The sequence below is a fragment of the Bufo gargarizans genome, chromosome 1 (genome assembly GCF_014858855.1).
Source record: "Bufo gargarizans isolate SCDJY-AF-19 chromosome 1, ASM1485885v1, whole genome shotgun sequence".
Classification (NCBI taxonomy): Eukaryota; Metazoa; Chordata; class Amphibia; order Anura; family Bufonidae; genus Bufo; species Bufo gargarizans.
The window spans coordinates 90,303,130-90,323,000 of NC_058080.1; positions in this window are offsets into that span (position 1 = coordinate 90,303,130).

Consider the following 19,871-nt stretch of genomic DNA (forward strand, 5'->3'; position numbering starts at 1 on the left):
TTAACTAAACGTTGAAAGACGGCAGGAGCATTGGTCAGGCCGAAAGGTATAACTAGATTTTCATAATGCCCCTCAGAGGTGTTAAAAGCTGTTTTCCACTCATCCCCCTCTTTAATACGAATCAGATTGTAGGCCCCCCTAAGATCGAGTTTGGAGAACCACCTAGCACCCGCAATCTGGTTAAACAGGTCAGGAATGAGAGGAAGAGGGTATGGGTCTCGGATGGTTATCCGATTTAATTCACGAAAATCTAGGCAAGGACGCAGGCCCCCATCTTTCTTTTTAACGAAGAAAAACCCTGCAGCCACGGGTGAAGAAGAGGGTCTGATGTGTCCCTTAGCCAAACTCTCGGAGATATAATCCTTCTGGACCTGAAAGATTATATAACCTGGTCTTGGGTAATTTTGCGCCGGGAATAAGGTTAACCGGGCAATCATAAGGACGATGAGGTGGTAACTTCTGACAACCCTTTTCAGAAAAAACGTCCTCAAAGTCCAAAACAAATGTAGGTAGGGTAGCTATGGAGGCGACTAAGCAATTGCTATTTAAGCAATTTTCTCTGCACGGCTCACTCCACTCCAATATCTCCCTGGCCTGCCAATCCACCACTGGATTGTGCGCTACCAACCAGGGAAGACCCAGCACTACCGGAGCGGGAAGCCCCTCCAGAACAAAACATGAGAGCATCTCGTTATGGTGATCCCCTACCCGAAGGTGTAAATTATGAACAATGTGGGTGAGATTTCTCTGAGACAGAGGAGCAGAATCAATAGCAAATATGGGAATAGGTCTCTGTAGTGTACAGAGAGACAAACCCATATGCGGGCAAAATGGGCTTCTATCAAATTTACCCCTGCTCCACTGTCTAGAAAGAAAGAAATAGTCTCCGTCTTATCACCAAAAACAATAACCGCTGGCAACACAAATAGTGATGTACGTATGGAGGAAACGTATACCCCCCGGCTGACATCCTCCACACAGCCTGGGGTTAGTAGTTTTCCGACGTTTTTTTGTTTCTGAGGAAAGAAGGACAGACATTAATGAAATGACCCCTCTCCCCACAAAAAAAAAAAAAAAACACGCCTACGGCGAACCACAGGAGGATGGACCTGACGAGTAGTTCCTCCTAGCTGCATAGGCTTGTCTAAGTCCGTACAGACTAACTGCTGCTTGGGAGGGGTTACCAATGACTCCGGTTTTTTCAACCTGTCCCTAAGGCGTCTATCTATACGGATAGAAAGGGACATAACTGCATCAAGGGAAAAGAGGGTCTCATACAATGCAAGCGCATCCTTAACCCTTTCGGATAACCCAGAGCAGAACTGACTCCTGAGAGCCGGGTCGTTCCATTGGGTATCCGTAGCCCACCTACGGAAGTCAGAGCAGTACTCCTCTACCGGCCGCTCTCCTTGTAGGAGTCTCCGTAATTTTGATTCAGCCAGTGCGACTTGGTCAGGGTCGTCATATATGAGACCCAAGGCCCCGAAAAACTCATCCACTGACCGAAGCGCCTGAGAATCAGTAGGTAAAGAGAACGCCCAGGACTGCGGGTCCCCCTTTCAGCAGGGAAATAACCACACCCACCTGCTGTTCTTCATTACCAGAGGAGTAAGGGCGCAGTTTAAAGTATAATTTACAGGCCTCACGGAAAGTCAAAAACTTGTCCCTTCCCCCAGAAAATCTGTCAGGGAGAGGGACCTTGGGTTCCGCAACAACCTGGTTACCAGTAGCAACCGCTGGGCTTGCGGTCTGTAATTGTTGCTGTTGCTGGAGGACCGACGCCTTCAATCCTGCCACCTCCAAAGACAGGCCATGAAATTGTTTGGACAGAGCAGCAATTTGATCCATACTGGATTCTAAGTAGGTAAAAAAAAATTGAACAGGCCGGTGGGATCGCTAGTCCTCACCACTGCACTAAGAGGGAACACCAGGGAGAGGACAGACAAACACAGACAAACACAAACACCCAGGTGGACGACAACAACTGTCCACAAAGGTCCAACAGGGATCCGGAGGGTACGTTCTCAAGCAACAATCAGAGAACGCAGCAACACAGCTCCAGTGGGTCAGAATAGATGTCCAGGCAGGAAGCTCTATATCTGGCAACCAGAGAAGTGTGAGACGGGAATATAAGGAGGATTGGGAGTGCTGGACAAGGAACAGCTGAGAGAAGGAGCTACGGATCCCTGAGTGAGCCAAAAGGGTTTGCAAAGCCAGAAAGCTACAATAAGGAAACATCCCTATCTTACATAGAGCGTGCGGCCAACCGCTGCGACCTCCTGACCCCGGGTACAACGGAGTCAGGCGTGGCTCTTGACACCCTCGTGACACCTTGATTGACAGTACCATATATTTTACCTAGTCCTGTCAATCTCTGTCAATCAAAACCATTGCTCAAAATATTGACGCAAGAGCAAAAAATATGGATCATATGCAAACAAAAAATATGGTTGTGTGCATGGGGCCTAAGGTTTCTTTTTGTAGACATCTTAGAGGGTCACACCTTACCAAAGCATTTTTTAGGTCCATGAGAGATGTATTTGGCTCTCCCAGGCATAAGGATATGCTTGTAATATAGGGTGCATTTTTTAAGTTCTATAGGGTCATGCAAACATTGTACAGTAAAGAGAAAAGAAAGAAACTTTTATTGAGCATCTAAGCTAGGGTTGCAACAATTACTCGAGTAAATCGAGTAAGTCTACACCCAAAATCCTCTATGCAAATTTTTTACATTGAGGATTTATTTGTGTCATGTGACCACAGAGCGTGAGTGAAGTGCTTGCTATTACTCAGACTCCGCGGTCCCCCGCTGGCCTGCACCGTGCTGCACTGGATACTGACACATTATCAGGACATAGCGAGGACACTGGTGGGAGCTGATGGTACAGAGTACTAATGGCATGGGGGGCTGATGGCAAAGAGTTCTGATGGCATGGGCGGATGATGACACAGAGTTTTGATAGCATGGGAGGTGATAGCACAGAATACTGATGGCATGGGGGTGATGGCAAGTGTAAAAGTAGCCTAAAGTAAAGACTATAAATTAACTCTGTACAATGGATGGTGGGTGTTTAAAAATAGCGCAAACTTAGCAGTTGAGTGGACATCATAGCAGACAAGCACCTCTTGTTTTATATATCAGACACATGGTGGTAGAGTTTATGATTGGAGACAGCTCTAATCATTAAAATTAAATGGTAACTATGGAAAGTCAGGTAAACATGAGAAATAGGGATGGCCTTGTGGTTCACCTGTCGTTTCTATCACGGCGAACATGCAAACACATGGTGATGTCCGCCGGCACCATATTCTTTGCATTGTGCAGAACTTTAACCCATGACACATCCATCAGGTTGGACAGGACAGCCAATTGAGACGTTTCAGCACATGGACACACCCCCTGCCCTATAAATAAGCCTGATCTGGCCACCATTTTACATTCAGTTTTTTGCCAATGTAGGGATAGGTTTTTGTGTGGAGCAGGGACAGGCTGTTAGAGAGTATAGAGACACCAAACGCTAGCTAATAGGGCCACAAAAGTCCTTTTCAGAACTGGTATAGGTGTACTATCGAGATATGTGACATACTGAGGTGTGTAATACGTATAATATACTTTCTAACATAGAAAGTATATTATAGTGCATTTGTATTGTGCAGCAGTTGTGTGTGGTTCTGCTGCTATACTGCAGCTATACAGAGGGACAAACATCATTGGAAAATAACAATTGCCACTGGTGTGCTATACCAGTTGCCCCCCCAAAAATCTGATTGAAGCAGGGGTGTGCTATACCTATAATATAATTTCTATATAGTGCATTTGTATTGTGCAGTATTTGTGTGCAGTTCTGCTGAGATATTGCAGCTATACAGAGGGACAAACATCATTGGAAAATAACAATTGCCACTGGTGTGGAATACCAGTTGCCCCCCAAAAAATCAGATTTTTTTAGGGGTGCAATATACCTAGAATATAATTTCTTTATAATGCATTTGTATTGTGCAGCTCTGCCGAGATACTGCAGCTATAAAGACAGACAAACGCCATTGGAAAAACTAATTGCAACTGGTGTGATATACCAGTTGCCCAAAAAAAATCTGATTGAGGCAGGGGTGTAATATACCTATAATATCATTTCTATATAGTGCATTTGTATAGTGCATCATTTGTGTGCAGTCCTGCTGAGATACAGCAGCTATACAGAGGGATAAACGCCATTGGGACAACTGCAACTGGTTTGATATAACAGTTGCCCCCTAAAAATTCTTATTGCGGCAGGGGTGTGATATACCTATAATATAATTTCCATATAGTGCATTTGCATAGTGCAGCATTTGTGTGCGGTTTTGCTGAGATACCGCAGCTTTACAGAGGGACAAACACCATTGAAACAACTGCAACTGGTGTGATATACCAGTTGCTCCCCCAAAAATCTGATTCAGGCAGGGGTGTAATATACCTATAATATAATTTCTATATAGTGTATTTGTATAATGCAGCATTTGTGTGCAGTCCTGCTGAGATACAGCAGCTATACAGAGGGACAAACGCCATTGGGACAACTGCAACTGGTTTGATATAACAGTTGCCCCCAAAAAATTCTTACTGAGGCAGGGGTGTGATATACCTATAATATAATTTCTATATAGTGCATTTGTATAGTGCAGCATTTGTGTGCGGTCCTGCTGAGATACATCAGTTATACAGAGGGACAAACGCCATCAGAGCAACTAATTGCAACTGGAATGATATACCAGTTGCCCCTAAAAAAAAATCTGATTGAGGCAGGGGTGAGATATACCTAGAATATAATTTCTATATATAAAATCTGATTGAGGCAGGGGTGAGATATAGCTAGAATATAAATATAATGAATTTGTGTGCAGTTCTGCTGAGATACCGCAGCTATACAGAGGGACAATCTAATTGCAATTGGTGTGATATACCAGTTGCCCCCCAAAAAAAACTGTTTAAGGGGTTCTATATACCTGCTTCCACAAATTCTGCTCTTCTCTAGGGACTTTGGCACAGGGTCATTTTGAAAATGACAGGCAGAGCAAGGAGCAGGTCGTTCCGCAGGGGTGATAGTTGTCGGGCAGGTGCACCAGGCCAGAGCCTAAGTGGGAAGTTGGAGAAGGTGCGTGAGAATTACCGTACGTCAAAGGACGCACCAGAGTTGGTTGAGTGTCTAACTCAGCCTTCCGCTTCTGCACCCTCCTCATCCTCTGTATCAGCACCCTCCTCACTCTCTGCTGTGTGCACCCCCAAAGACACCACCACCACTCTAGCCCCTCCACTCGAGTTAGAGGAATTATTTTCCCATCAATTTCCAGACCTTACCGATGGGCAGCAATTCTTGGAATCGGATGAGGAAGAGGAGGTAGCAACGGCCGCCACCCAGCAGTCTGACAACAGTACCCATATCAGCACAAGGAGGGTGGTCCCCACTGTTGCTGCCTATTCTGAGATCTCTAATGTAAGTTTTTGGTGAAGGTGACGATAATGACATGTCGATTGACATCACATGGGTACCCACATGAGAGGAAGAAGAGGGGAGTTCAGAGGGAGAGGCGGAGCAGCAGATAGGGAGGAGAAGAAGGAGAAGCAGGCAGAACTTGCAGTGCACAGGAGGCAAAAAGCAGACAGTACAGTATAGAGTTGAGCGGACACCAGGATGTTCGGGTTCGGCCAAACTTCGGAAAAAAGTTCGAGTTTGGGACCCGAACTTGACCCGAACTTGACCACGAACCCAAATCCAATTGAAGTCAATGGGGACCCGGACTTTTGAGCACTAAATTGGCTTTAAAAATGTCATGAAAAGGGCTAGAGGGCTGCAAATGTTGTCAACATGTGGTTAGGAGCAAGGCAAGTGCTCTGCAAACAAATGTGGATAGGGAAATTACTTAAAATAACATAAAATAGGGAAAAGCTATTGAGGCGCAAATGTTGGCCAAAAGAGTACAGCGGAAATGTGGGACAAATTATTGAAGTGCAAATGTGGTACAACTTGTTTAAGTGTAAGCATGGAATCAAAGGAGGTGGCGCGCATCAATTAAAGAAGCATTTCAGAAATGTTATTCCCTGTCACCTATGCAGTGCAGGGGTTTATTCACATCTAAAATTGTATAATGTCAACCCAAGAATGTAACAGAAAAATTAGAGAAAATGATTAACCTGTCTACTCGTTAGAGCAGGGGTCTATGACAGAAAACAATTGTTTATGTCACCCGAAAATTTAAAATAAAAATTATTGAAATTTATTAAGCTTTCAACTAGGTAGAGGGGTATATTACATAGAAACATAGAATGTGTCAACAGATAAGAACCATTTGGCCCATCTAGTCTGCCCAATATAGTGAATACTATGAATAGCCCTTGGCCCTATCTTATATGAAGGATGGCCTTATGCCTATCCCATGCATGCTTAAACTCCTTCACTGTATTTGGAGCTACCACTTCTGCAGGAAGGCTATTCCATACATCCACTAGTCTCTCAGTAAAGTAATACTTCCTGATATTACTTTTAAATCTTTGCCCCGCTAATTTAAAACTATGTCCTCTTGTAGCAGTTTTTCTTCTTTTAAATATTCTCTCCTCTTTTACCTTGTTGATTCCCTTTATGTATTTAAACGTTTCTATCATATCCCCTCTGTCTTGTCTTTCTTCCAAGCTATACATGCTATACATGTTAAGGTCCCTTAAACTTTCCTGGTAAGTTTTATCCTGCAATCCATGTACTAGTTTAGTAGCTCTTCTCTGAACTCTCTCCAAAGTATCAATATTCTTCTGGAGATATGGTCTCCAGTACTGCGGACAATACTCCAAATGAGGTCCCACTAGTGCTCTGTAGAGCAGCATGAGCACCTCCCTCTTTCTACTGGTAATGACTATCCCTAAACACCAAAGCATTCTGCTAGCATTTCCTGCAGCTCTATGACATTGTCTGTCTACCTTTAAGTCTTCTGAAATAATGACCCCTAAATCCATTTCTTTAGAATCTGAGGTTAGGACTGTATCACTGATTTTATATCCTGCTCTTGGGTTTTTATGCCCCACAAAGTGGTGAATTTGACCCTAAAATGTAAAACTGACAAATGTGAATTTTATTTTTACCGGTCTAATAGATACAGTACAGACAAAAAGTTTGGACACACCTTCTCATTCAAAGAGTTTTCTTTATTTTCATGACTATGACAATTGTAGATTCGCACTGAAGGCATCAAAACTATGAATTAACACATGTGGAATTATATACATAACAAAAAAGTGTGAAACAACTGAAAATATGTCATATTCTAGGTTCTTCAAAGTAGCCACCTTTTGCTTTGATTACTGCTTTGCACACTCTTGGCATTCTCTTGATGAGCTTCAAGAGGTAGTTACCTGAAATGGTTTTCACTTCACAGGTGTGCCCTGTCAGGTTTAATAAGTGGGATTTCTTGCCTTATAAATGGGGTTGGGACCATCAGTTGCATTGTGGAGAAGTCAGGTGGATACACAGCTGATAGTCCTACTGAATAGACTGTTAGAATTTGTACAAACCAGATTCCAAAAAAGTTGGGACACTAAACAAATTGTGAATAAAAACTGAATGCAATGATGTGGAGATGGCAAATGTCAATATTTTATTTGTAATAGAACGCAGATGACAGATTAAACGTTTGATCCAAGTAAATGTATCATTTTAAAAGAAAAATGCGTTGATTCAAATTTTCACTGTGTCAACAAATCCCCAAAAAGTTGGGACAAGTAGCAATAAGAGCCTGGAAAAAGTAAATTTGAGCATAACGAAGAGCTGGAAGACCAATTAACACTAATTAGGTCAATTGGCAACATGATTGGGTATAAAAAGAGCTTCTCAGAGTGGCAGTGTCTCTCAGAAGCCAAGATGGGTAGAGGATCACCAATTCCCACAATGTAGCGCAGAAAGATAGTGGAGCAATATCAGAAAGGTGTTACCCAGCGAAAAATTGCAAAGACTTTGCATCTATCATCATCAACTGTGCATAACATCATCCGAAGATTCAGAGAATCTTGAACAATCTCTGTGCGTAAGGGTCGAGGCCGTAAAACCATACTGGATGCCCGTGATCTCCGGGCCCTTAAGCGACACTGCACCACAAACAGGAATGCTACTGTAAAAGAAATCACAGAATGAGCTCAGGAATACTTCCAGAAACCATTGTCAGTGAACACAATCCACCATGCCATCCGCCGTTGCCAGCTGAAACTCTACAGTGCAAAGAAGAAGCCATTTTTAAGCAAGATCCACAAGCTCGGGCATTTTCACTGGGCCAGGGATCATTTAAAATGGAGCATGGCAAAATGGAAGACTGTTCTGTGGTCAGACGAGTCACGATTCAAAGTTATTTTTGGAAATCTGGGACGCCATGTCATCCGGACCAAAGAGGACAAGGACAACCCAAGTTGTTATCAACGCTCAATTCAGAAGCCTGCATCTCTGATGGTATGGGGTTGCATGTGTGCGTGTGGCATGGGCAGCTTGCATGTCTGGTCTGGAAAGGCACCATCAATGCAGAAAAATGTATTCAGGTTCTAGAACAACATATGCTTCCATCCAGACGTCATCTCTTTCAGGGAAGACCCTGCATTTTTCAACAAGATAATGCCAGACCACATTCTGCATCAATCACAACATCATGGCTGCATAGGAGAAGGATACAGGTACTGAAATGGCCAGTCTGCAGTCCAGATCTTTCACCTATAGAGAACATTTGGCGCATCATAAAGAGGAAGGTGCAACAAAGAAGGCCCAAGATGATTGAACAGTTAGAGGCCTGTATTAGACAAGAATGGGAGAGCATTTCTATTTCTAAACTTGAGAAACTGGTCTCCTCGGTCCCCAGACGTCTGTTGAGTGTTGTAAGAAGAAGGGGAGATGCCACACAGTGGTGAAAATGGCCTTGTCCCAACTTTTTGGGGATTTGTTGACACCATGAAATTCTGATTCAACATATTTTTCCCTTAAAATGGTACATTTTCTCAGTTTAAACTTTTGTTCCGTGATTTATGTTCTATTCTGAATAAAATATTAGAAGTTGGCACCTCCACATCATTGCATTCAGTTTTTATTCACGATTTGTATAGTGTCCCAACTTTTTTGGAATCCAGTTTGTACTATGGCAAAAAAAAAGCAGCTAAGTAGAGAAAAAGGAGTGGCCATCATTACTTTAAGAAATGAAGGTCAGTCAGTCCGAAAAATTGGGAAAACTTTCAAAGTGTCCCCAAGTACAGTCACAAAAACCATCAAGCGCTACAAATAAACTGGCTCACATGCAGACCGCCCCAGGAAAGGAAGACCAAGAGTCACCTCTGCTGCGGAGGATAAGTTCATCCGAGTCACCAGCCTCAGAAATCGCAGGTTAACAGCAGCTCAGATTAGAGACCAGGTCAATGCCACACAGAGTTCTAGCAGCAGACACATCTCTAGAACAACTGTTAAGAGGAGACTGTGTGAATCAGGCCTTCATGGTGGAATATCAGCTAGGAAACCACTGCTAAGGACAGGCAAACAAGCAGAAGAGACTTGTTTTGGCTAAAGAACAGAAGGAATGGACATTAGACCAGTGAAAATCTGTGCTTTGGTCTGATAAGTCAAAATTTGCGATCCCTGGTTCCAACCACCGTGTCTTTGTGCGACGCAGAAAAGGTGAACGGATGAACTCTACATGCCTGATTCCCACCATGAAGCATGGAGGAGGAGGTGTGATGGTGTGAGGGTGCTTTGCTGGTAATACTGTTGGGGATTTATTCAAAATTGAAGGCATACTGAACCAGCATGGCTACTATAGCATCTTTCAGCGGCATGCTATTCCATCCGGTTAGTGTTTAGTTGGACCGTTATTTATTTTTCAACAGGACAATGACCCCAAACACACCTCAAGGCTGTGTAAGGGCTATTTGACCATGAAGGAGAGTGATGGGTGCTGCGCCAGATGACCTGGCCTCCACAGTCACCGGACCTGAACCCAATCGAGATGGTTTGGGGTGAGCTGGACCGCAGAGTGAAGGCAAAAGGGCCAACAAGTGCTAAGCATCTCTGGGAACTCCTTCAAGACTGTTGGAAGACCATTTCAGATGACTACCTCTTGAAGCTCATCAAGAGAATGCCAAGGGTGTGCAAAGCAGTAATCAAATCAAAAGGTGGCTACTTTGAATAACCTAGAATATGACATATTTTCAGTTGTTTCACACTTTTTTGTTATGTATATAATTCCACATGTGTTAATTCAAAGTTTTGATGCCTTGAGTGTGAATCTACAATTTTCATAGTCATGAAAATAAAGAAAACTTGAAAACTCTTTGAAGGAGAAGGTGTGTCCAAACTTTTGGTCTGTACTGTATATCAGTGGTACATCACACCCAAAAATTGCTGAATTTAACCATAACATGTAACTGCCATCTTTTTCTTTTTTTTTTTTTTTCTTTTACCGGTCTACTAGATTAGATATAGCAGTGGTACTTCACACCCAAAAATTGTTGAATTTCAACTGAAAATGTAACTGACAATTTTTTTTAATTTTTTTTAACCGGCCTACTAGGTATAGTAGTGGTACATCACACCCAACAATTGGTGAATTTCACCATAAAATGTAACAGACAATTTTTTTTATTGTTTAACCTGTCCACTACGTATAGCAGTGGTACTTCACACCCATAAATTGTTGAATTTCAACTGAAAATGTAAATGACAATTTTATTTTATTTTATTTTTTAACCGGCCTACTAGGTATAGCAGTGGTACTATACACCCAAAAATTGGTGAATGTCACCCTAAAAAGTAAATGACATTTTATTTTTTATTTTTGTAAACCTGTCAACTTAGTATAGTATAGCAGTGGTACTATACACCCAAAAATTGCTGAATTTCACCAGAAATTGTAAATGACTAAGTAATGAAATGATATAAAATAAAATACGCACAAATAAATAAATAAAAAATTGATTTATGAGGTGGAGTTCCATATGGAGTAGGAGTTTGAGGAGGTGGTTGACGTAGCGGTGTAGGTGGAAACGGAGGTGGACGAGGTCGAGGTAGCCAACACAGATTTTTGGTTTTAATTTTATTTTTTAAAATTTGGGTACACTCTAAAAGAGTGGGAAATTTCCAAAATACAAGAATAAGCAATTGCACTGCAGTATAACAATGGCTGGTTAGTGTCGGTATACATGTCTAGTCTGCACAAGGTACTGACAAGTCCTGTGGAATCCATGCCTGGTTCATTTTAATGAACGTGAGCTTCTCCACATTGGCTGTGGACAGGCAGCTGCGCTTGTCTGTGATGATGCCCCCTGCCGTGCTAAACACACGTTCAGATAATACACTGGCTGCAGGGCAGGCCAGCACCTCCAAGAGTTAAAGAGCAAGCTGTTCCCAACATGTGCCCAATTTGGAGACCCAGAAGTTGAAGGGGGCAGACCCGTCATTCAGTACGTGTAGGCATGTGCACACATACTGCTCCACCATGTTGGTGAAATGCTGCCTCCTGCTAAGACGTTCCATATCAGCTGGTGGTGCTGGTTGTTGTGGTGTGATGACAAAGCTTTTCCACATTTCGGCCATGCTAACCCTGCCTTCTGAGGTCCTTGCGGTGCCCCAGCTGCGTTGGCGACCTCTTTCTCGTCCTCTTGTAATGGGGATCCAGCAGCGTGGCCACCCAGTAATCAGCACAAGTTAGAATGTGGGCAACTCGGCGGTCGTTGAGGAGACACTGCAGCATGTAATCGCTCATGTGTGCCAGTCTGCCCAGAGGCAACACAAAGCTGTCCTCTGTGGGAGGTGTATCGTCTGTGTCCTCTGTATCGCCCCAGCCACGCACCAGTGATGGCCATGAGCTGGTCTGGGTGCCATCCTGCTGTGAACATGGTTCCTCCTCCTCCATCTCCTCCTCCTCATCCTCCACCTCGTCATCCTCCAGAACTGTGCCCTGTCTGGACAATTGTGTAACTTGGGTTTGTGGGTGCAGGAACCCACCCCCGGAGCCACTTGGGAATGACTGGCCGGAAACCCTACAAAATGATCCCTCTTCCTCCTCTTCCTCCTGTGCCACATCCTCTTCCATTATCGCCAGGAGCGTATTTTCAAGGAGGCATAGAAGTGGGATAGTAACGCTGAGAACGACGTTATCGGCACTGGCCATGTTGGTGGAGTACTCAAAACAGTGCAATAAGGAACACAGGTCTCGCATGGAGGCCCAGTCATTGGTGGTGAAGTGGTGCTGTTCCGCCGAGCGACTCACCCGTGCGTGCTGCAGCTGAAACTCCACTACATCCTTCTGCTGCTTGCACAGTCTGGCTAGCATGTGCAAGGTGGAGTTCCACCTTGTGGGCACATCGCATATGAGGCGGTGAGCAGAAAGGCCGAAGTTACGCTGCAGCGCTGACAGGCGAGCAGTAGCATGGTGAGAACGCTGAAAGCGCGCACAGACAGCCCGCAATTTATGCAGCAGCTTTGACAAATCAGGGTGATTTTTAAGGAATCTCTGCACCACCAAATTCAGCACATGCGCCAGGCAAAGGATGTGCGTCAAACCGGCTAGTCCCAGAGCTGCTACTCGATTTTGCCCATTATCGCACACCATTAGGCCGGGTTTGAGGCTGACTGGCACATACCACTCATCGGTCTGTTGTTCAAAGCCCTTCCACAGCTCCTGCGTGGTGTGGGGTTTGTCCTTCAAACAGATACGTTTTAAAACTGCCTGCTGTCGTTTACTCCTGGCTGTGCTGAAGTTGGTGGTGAAAGTGTTACGCTGACTGGATGAGGAGCAGGTAGAGGATGAGGAAGCAGAGTAGGAGGAGAAAGCAACAGGAGGCAAACTGAAGCGCCCTGCAATCCTCAGTGGTGGAAGGACATGCGCCAAAATGCTATCCGCCTCAGACCCAGCCGCCACTGCATTTACTTAGTGTGCTTTATGGAGATATAACGGCCCTGAATGTGCTTACTGGTCCACGTATACGTAGTCAGGTGCACCTTGCCACAGATGGCGTTGCGCAGTGCACACCTGATTTTGTAAACTACTTGGTTGTGCAGGGAAGGGATGGCTCGCCTGGAAAAGTAGTGGCGGCTGGGCATGACGTACTGTGGGACATCCACCGCCATAAGGCCTTTAAAACTATCCATCTCCACCAGACAGAATGACAGCATTTCAACGGACATTCATTTTAAAATGCTGGCATTCAGGGCCAGGGATCGTGGGTGGGTAGGCGGGTACTTCCTCTCCAGCTTTTGGGAGATGGAGAGCTGAACGCTTCCGTGGGACATTGTGGAGATGCTTAGTAACCAAGGTGTTGGAGTTGCTGGCAGATCCTCTGTTTGTGGGGTGGCAGGTGGCACTGTCACTACAGAGGTGGATGAAGAGGCCGAGACTGCAGCAGAAGAGGAAGCAGGAGGAGCCAGAGACCTTTCTTGTTTTTTGAGGTGTCTACTCCACTGCAGCTCGTGCTTTGCACTTAAATGCTTGGTCATGCAGGTTGTGCTCAGGTTGAGAACGTTTACGCCTCGCTTCAGGCTCTGATTGCACAGCATACAAACCACTCGACTCTTGTCATCAGCACATTGTCTTAAGAACTGCCACGCCATGGAACTCCTTGGAGCTGGCTTTGGTGTGCTCAGTCCCTTGCTGTGGTGGGCAGTAGGAGGCGTACTGTCTAGAGGACGGCCACTCCGCTTTTGCACCCTGCTCCCTCTTCTGCTGTGCTGGTGGCTCTGTGCAACCACCACCTTTTCCTCCGAACTACATGACCTTGATTCCATGTGGGTTCGAGGACCTCATCGTCCTCCACATCATCTTCCACCCAGTCTTCACCCCTGCCTTCCTTGTCGGTCTGCACACTTTCGAATTCCTCAGCAGTTGGCACCTGTGTTTCATCATTATCCGAGATGTGCTGCGACGGTCCTCCCATGTACTCATCTTAAAAAATATGTGGTTGGGCATCAGTGCACTCAATCTCTCCCACTTCTGGGGCAGGTCTAGCTGGATGGCCCTGTACTTGTTCAGGCCTCACCATTCGTAGAGCCGCATTAGGCCCGACCAAATACCGCTGCAGGTTCTGTTGCCTACTCGCACCTGAGGAAGGGGTTTCACTTGTGCCTGTAGCTGGCACAGATCAACCACGTCCTCTACCTGTAACAGGAGCTCCACCAGCAGTACCACAACCTTGGCCATGTCCCTTGTTTGACACTCTCCTCATATTTTTCGAATTTAGGATCTTTAGGATGGGTGTTTAATTAATAGTAGAATAGAACGACAGTATGTAAAGGGTGTATCTCACACAACCTGAACCAGACTAGGCCTCAATTAAAGATTTCTTTGCCTGAAATGGCTGTATTTAAAATGCCTGAATCAAACCTCTGTATGTAAAGGGTGTATCTCACACGGCCTGAACCACTGTAGGCCTGAATTAAAGATTTCTTTGCCCAAAATGGCTGTATCTTAAATGCCTGAATCAAACCCCTGTATGTAAAGGGTGTATCTCACACAGCTTGATCCACTGTATGCTTCAATTAAAGATTTATTTGCCCAAAATGGCAGTAATAAGGGTGTATCTAATCATGTCATATGCAGCAAAGGCTGCCAAATAAACTTTTTTTGCCCAAACGGATGTTTGTTTAATAACTCAATATGGCAGCAGTATATAACCCAGGAATTTCAAACGTGTTTATGCTGCAAGGCCTGAAATATTGTGTATTTTGCCCGAAAAAGGGGGTTTTATTAATGAAAGGATATAAGTGTATCTCACACGGCTTAACCCACGGTATGCCTGAAATAAAGATTTCTTTGCCCAAAATGGCAGTATTTCAAATGCCTGAATCAAACCCCTGTATGTAAAGGGTGTATCTCACATGGCCTGAACCACTGTAGGCCTGAATTAAAAAATTGATGCACCAAACGGTGGTATTTCAAATCTCTGAATCTAACCCAAATGTATTAAGGGTGTTTCTCACAATGACATCTACATCAAAGGCTGCCAACATTATTATTATTTTTTTTGCCCAAACGAGTGTTTGTTTAACAACTGAATTTGACAGCAGTATATAAGCCTGTAATTTCACACGTGCTGATGCTGCAAGGCCTGAAAATACTGTTTTTTGGCAAAAAGTGTGTTTTTAAAACCACAGAAAATGATGGGTGTATGTCTAGCTTAAATTGCACACTGACTAATCCAGATGTTGTATATTGCCAAATATTTTTTTTTTTTTGGTAACAGAATATGAAAGCTGTATATATTAAACTTGAATTTAACACTTGCAGATCAGGAAAATACAGTTTTTTGAAAAAAAAAATAGTGTTTTTAAAACCCCAGAAAATGATGGGTGTATTTCTAGCTTAAATTGCACACTGACTAATCCAGATGTTGTATATTGCCCAAAAAGTGTTTTTTGGGTAACAGAATATGAAAGCTGCATATATTAAACTTGAATTTAACACTTGCAGATCTGGAAAATACAGTTTTTTGAAAAAAAATTGTGGTTTTAAAACCCCAGAAAATGATGGGTGTATTTCTACCTTAAATTGCACACTGACTAATACAGATGTTGTATTTTGCCCAAAAAGTGTTTTTTTTTTGTAACAGAATATGAAAGCTGTATATATTAAACTTGAATTTAACACTTGCAGATCAGGAAAAACACAGTTTTTGGGCAAACAAGTGTGTTTTTAAAACCCCGGAAAATGATGGCTGTATTTCTAGCTTAAATTGCACACTGACTAATCCAGATGTTGTATATAGTATACATGCTACACTGGCCAATCACAGCCATGCCATTAGTAGACATGGCTGTGATGGCTTCTAAGGTCAGACATTTAACCGCTTGTTGATTGGCTGCTCTGCAGCCTTTCAAAAAGCGCCAAGAAAGCGCCAAACACCGAACTCGAAATTAAACTTTTACTGAAATAATCGGGTTCGGGTCCGGGGTCCAAAAATCCTAAACTTTTCAGGTTTTGGGGACCTTGTTTTTTTTTTTCACCACGCCAGTGGCTGCTCATGCGCGACGCATGCAGACCTCTGCGGCCATTTGATGAGATCACCAAACTGGTCAGTCGCAGCCAGGGCACCATCAGTGACATCGTACCTTACACCTTCTTTCTGGAGCATGCATTGTGTTGTGTCATTGATCAAGCCGTTGAGGAGCAGGAGCAAGAAGATGAGGAAGTCGCAATGATGAGTGAATTCCCAGTGGAGGCTACTCCATCTGTGACAAGTCAGCAGGAGTCTGAAGAGGAGGATGGTGCCTGGGGGGAGGAGGAGGAGGGGCAAGAAGAGCAGGTTTTAAAATTTTCTGGGATCCCTGGTGTTGTCCGTGGATGGGGGTAGGAGACCAAGGATATCATTCTCCTGGGCGACGAGCAGGAGCCAGGCCGCTCCACCGCTTCCAATTTAGTGCAAATGCTCTAGTGTTTGAAGAGGGACCCCTGTATAAAAAGGATAAAGGGCAAGGACCAGTACTTTTCGGCAACGTACCCCCGGTACAAACAGAAAATGGCTGACATGTTACAAGCATCACAGAGGGCTGTCAGAATGCAGCATTTACAGGCCTTGCTTCGAGAGATGCTGCATTCTGCTGTTGCGGGCGTTGGCAGAGGAATTTCCACCCACAGAGAAACAGTTGTGAGTACCAATCCTACAGCGCATGCAAGAAGAGGGGGCGGTTTGAAGATGTGTTGATCACTTCAGATATGAGATCATTCTTGCAGCCAACCCATCGACAGCCGCCCTCTGGATCCAGCCTTAGGGAACACGTGGTATGATTCTAAACTGTAGACTGCTCCCGCTCCATTGGAGCGTCTCTGTTACCTGGCAGCGGCTCCCACGTGATCTGACACCGCTCATGTGATGAGGGTCCGGAACACGTGATAGGACTACATCACCAGTATGCGTCTTGTCGGACGCTTTAGATGCGCATTCTGATGCGCTTCTGATTGTTAGTCATCTAAGTGCTGGCCCCCTTATGGGCCTAATTTTTGTCATGTGACCATGGGATTTGTTTTAAATAAGTAGTTAGCATTGTTATATCTGGTTTCTCAATGTGACAGAATAACAAGTTTATAGACACCATCAGTTCCTCATGAGAACCTTGTTGAAATACATACTATATTTGTCACAAATCTATACAGGGAACACCTCCTTTGACCCTGTGACCTACCATATAGGCGGTGCTTGCATGTATAAATATGTGTGGCTTTGTGTTCTCAAACTTGTGCAGCTTTTTTGTACCTGATGAAGGGGAGTGATTCCCCGAAACGCGTTGTATCGCTGCAATAAAAGATCTTATTCCTGATCCTAGTGACTGGCAGACGGTTGTTTTGTGCCGTGGAAAGTATCCGCTTTCCTTTGCCAGAAAGAAGGTGTAAGGTACAATGTCACTCATGGCACCCTGGCTGCGACTGACCAGTTTGGTGATCTCTTTAAATGGCCGCAGAAGTCTGCATGCATCGCGCATGAGCAACCACTGGCGCGGTGAAAAAAAAACAAGCTTCCTAGAACCTGTCCTGCCGCAGAGTTCGTACAGGTAGTCGATAACAGCATGTTTCTGCTGGAGCAGCAAATCAAGCATATACAAGGTGGAGTTCCAGCGAGTCAGGCAGTCTCATCGTCACAAATCAGACGTCTGACGGGCAGGTGGTGTCGCCGCAAGGCGAGCCATGGCCGTGTAAGATCTTCTAAAATGGGCAGAGATTTTCCTGGCTTGCCGCAAGATGTCCTGCACCCCGTGGTATTTGGCAATGAATCGCTGCACGACTAAGTTCAGGACATGTGCCATGCATGGCACGAGTGTCATCTTGCCCTGACTGCTGGGTGGCAACCGTTAATACCTCCTCTTCCAGATCCGATTGCAAGAATGGCTGCGCATTGGTAATTTCTTGGGATGGAGGAGAAAATCATTCCTCTGACTCAAGTTGAGGGGATATGGTGGTGGTGGTGTCTTTTGGGTTGCACACAGCAGAAAGTGAAGAGGGTGCAGATAGAGAGGATGAGGAGGGTGCATAAGCAGAAGGCTGAGTGAGCTACTCAACCAACTTTGGTGAGTCCTTTGACCTAATTGCATGCACCTTCTGCAACTTCCCACTTAAGCTCCGGCCTGGTGCACCAGCCCTAACCCCTACCACCCCTGCGTAATGACCTGCCTCTTCCTCTGCTTGTCATTTTCAAAATGACCCTGTGACAAAGGACCCTATGGAAGAGCAGTATTTGTGGAAGAAGGTATATAACAACTCTGTCTCAATTACTTTTTGGGGGGCAAATGGTATATCACACCAGTAGAAATTATTAATAGCTTTTGTCACTCTGTGTAGCTTCGGTAACGCAGCAAAACTACAAACAAATGCTGCACTACCCCCAAATGCACTATATGGAAAGTATATTATTGGTATATAACACCCTTGCTTCAATCAGTTTTTTGGGGGGGCAACTGGTATATCACACCAGTTGAAATACTTTGTTCCAATAGCGTTTGTCACTCTGTGTAGCTGCGGTAACGCAGCAAAACCGCAAACAAATGCTGCACTAACCAAATGCACTATATAGAAAGTATATTATTGGTATATAACACCCCTGTTTCAATGAGCTTTTTGGGAGGGCAACTGGTATATCACACCAGTTGAAATGATTTGTTCCAATAGTGTTTGTCACTCTGTGTAGATGCGATAACGCAGCAAAACCGCAAACAACTGCTGCACTACCGAAATGCACTATATATAAAGTATATTATTATTATTTAACACCCTTGCTTCAATTAGTTTTTTTTTTGGGGGGGTTACTGGTATATCACAGCAGTTGAAATTATTTGTTCCAATAGCGTTTGTCACTCTGTGTAGTTGCAGTATTGCAGCAGAAACGCACACAACTGCTGCACAATACAAATGCACTATAATATACTTTCCATGTTAGAAAGTATATTATAAGTTTATCACACCCCTCAGTAAATCACACCTATCAATCGCACACCTATACCACTCCTTAAAAGGACTTTTTGTGGCCCTATTAGCTAACGTTTGGTGTCTTTAACAGTCTGCCCCTGCTCTACCTCTCCATACACTGGCAAAATACTGAATATAAAATGGCGGGTTTATTTATAGGGTAGGGGGTATGTCCATGTGCTGAAATGTCTCAAATGGCTGTGCTGTACCACCTGATGGCTGTCTCATGGGTCAAATTTCTTCACAATATAAAAGAATATGGCGCTGGCCGACATCGCCATATGTTCGCCCATTCGGCGAACGGCGAACGAGCAAAGTTTGCTGTGTAACGACCGCTGGGCAAACCGCAAGGCCATATCTAGTATCAGTATCTTGTGTCGGCTTATTGGGTTAACAGCATTGGAGGATAGTGCTATCTGCACCAACTGAAGCAGCGCAGTCACAAATTAACGCATTTGAACTCTGTGTGAATATACCCACTTGACTTCAGGGTCCTGCAGCGCAAGTATATCTTTAGAGAAAGCTATTGTGACTGTAATTTTTATTTTGACTTTGGTCTAAGTGTAATGACAATGCCCCTGTTTCTCTTAGAGGCATATGCCTTCAGCTGCCACCACACGTGAAACAGGTCAGTCAGTATCATAGGTACAAATCTGCTGAAGTTGCTACATATACGTTGCCGAACAAGCTTCAAAAATGCGAGCACAGCAAGCGTTATACTGGCACTGGGTGCCTGTCTGCTATCAATGATAATGTCGATCTCAGGCAATTAACCCCTCAAAGGTGACCATGGCATGACTCTTGAGCCTGTAATGGATCCTCCTAGTGGGGATCGGGGGAGTCGGATACTGTTTGTGGCAGCCTCAGTCCTGAATAATCTGAGGCTGCCACAGAAATGTTCCTATGGAGACCCTGCCTGTTGCCAGAATATGGCA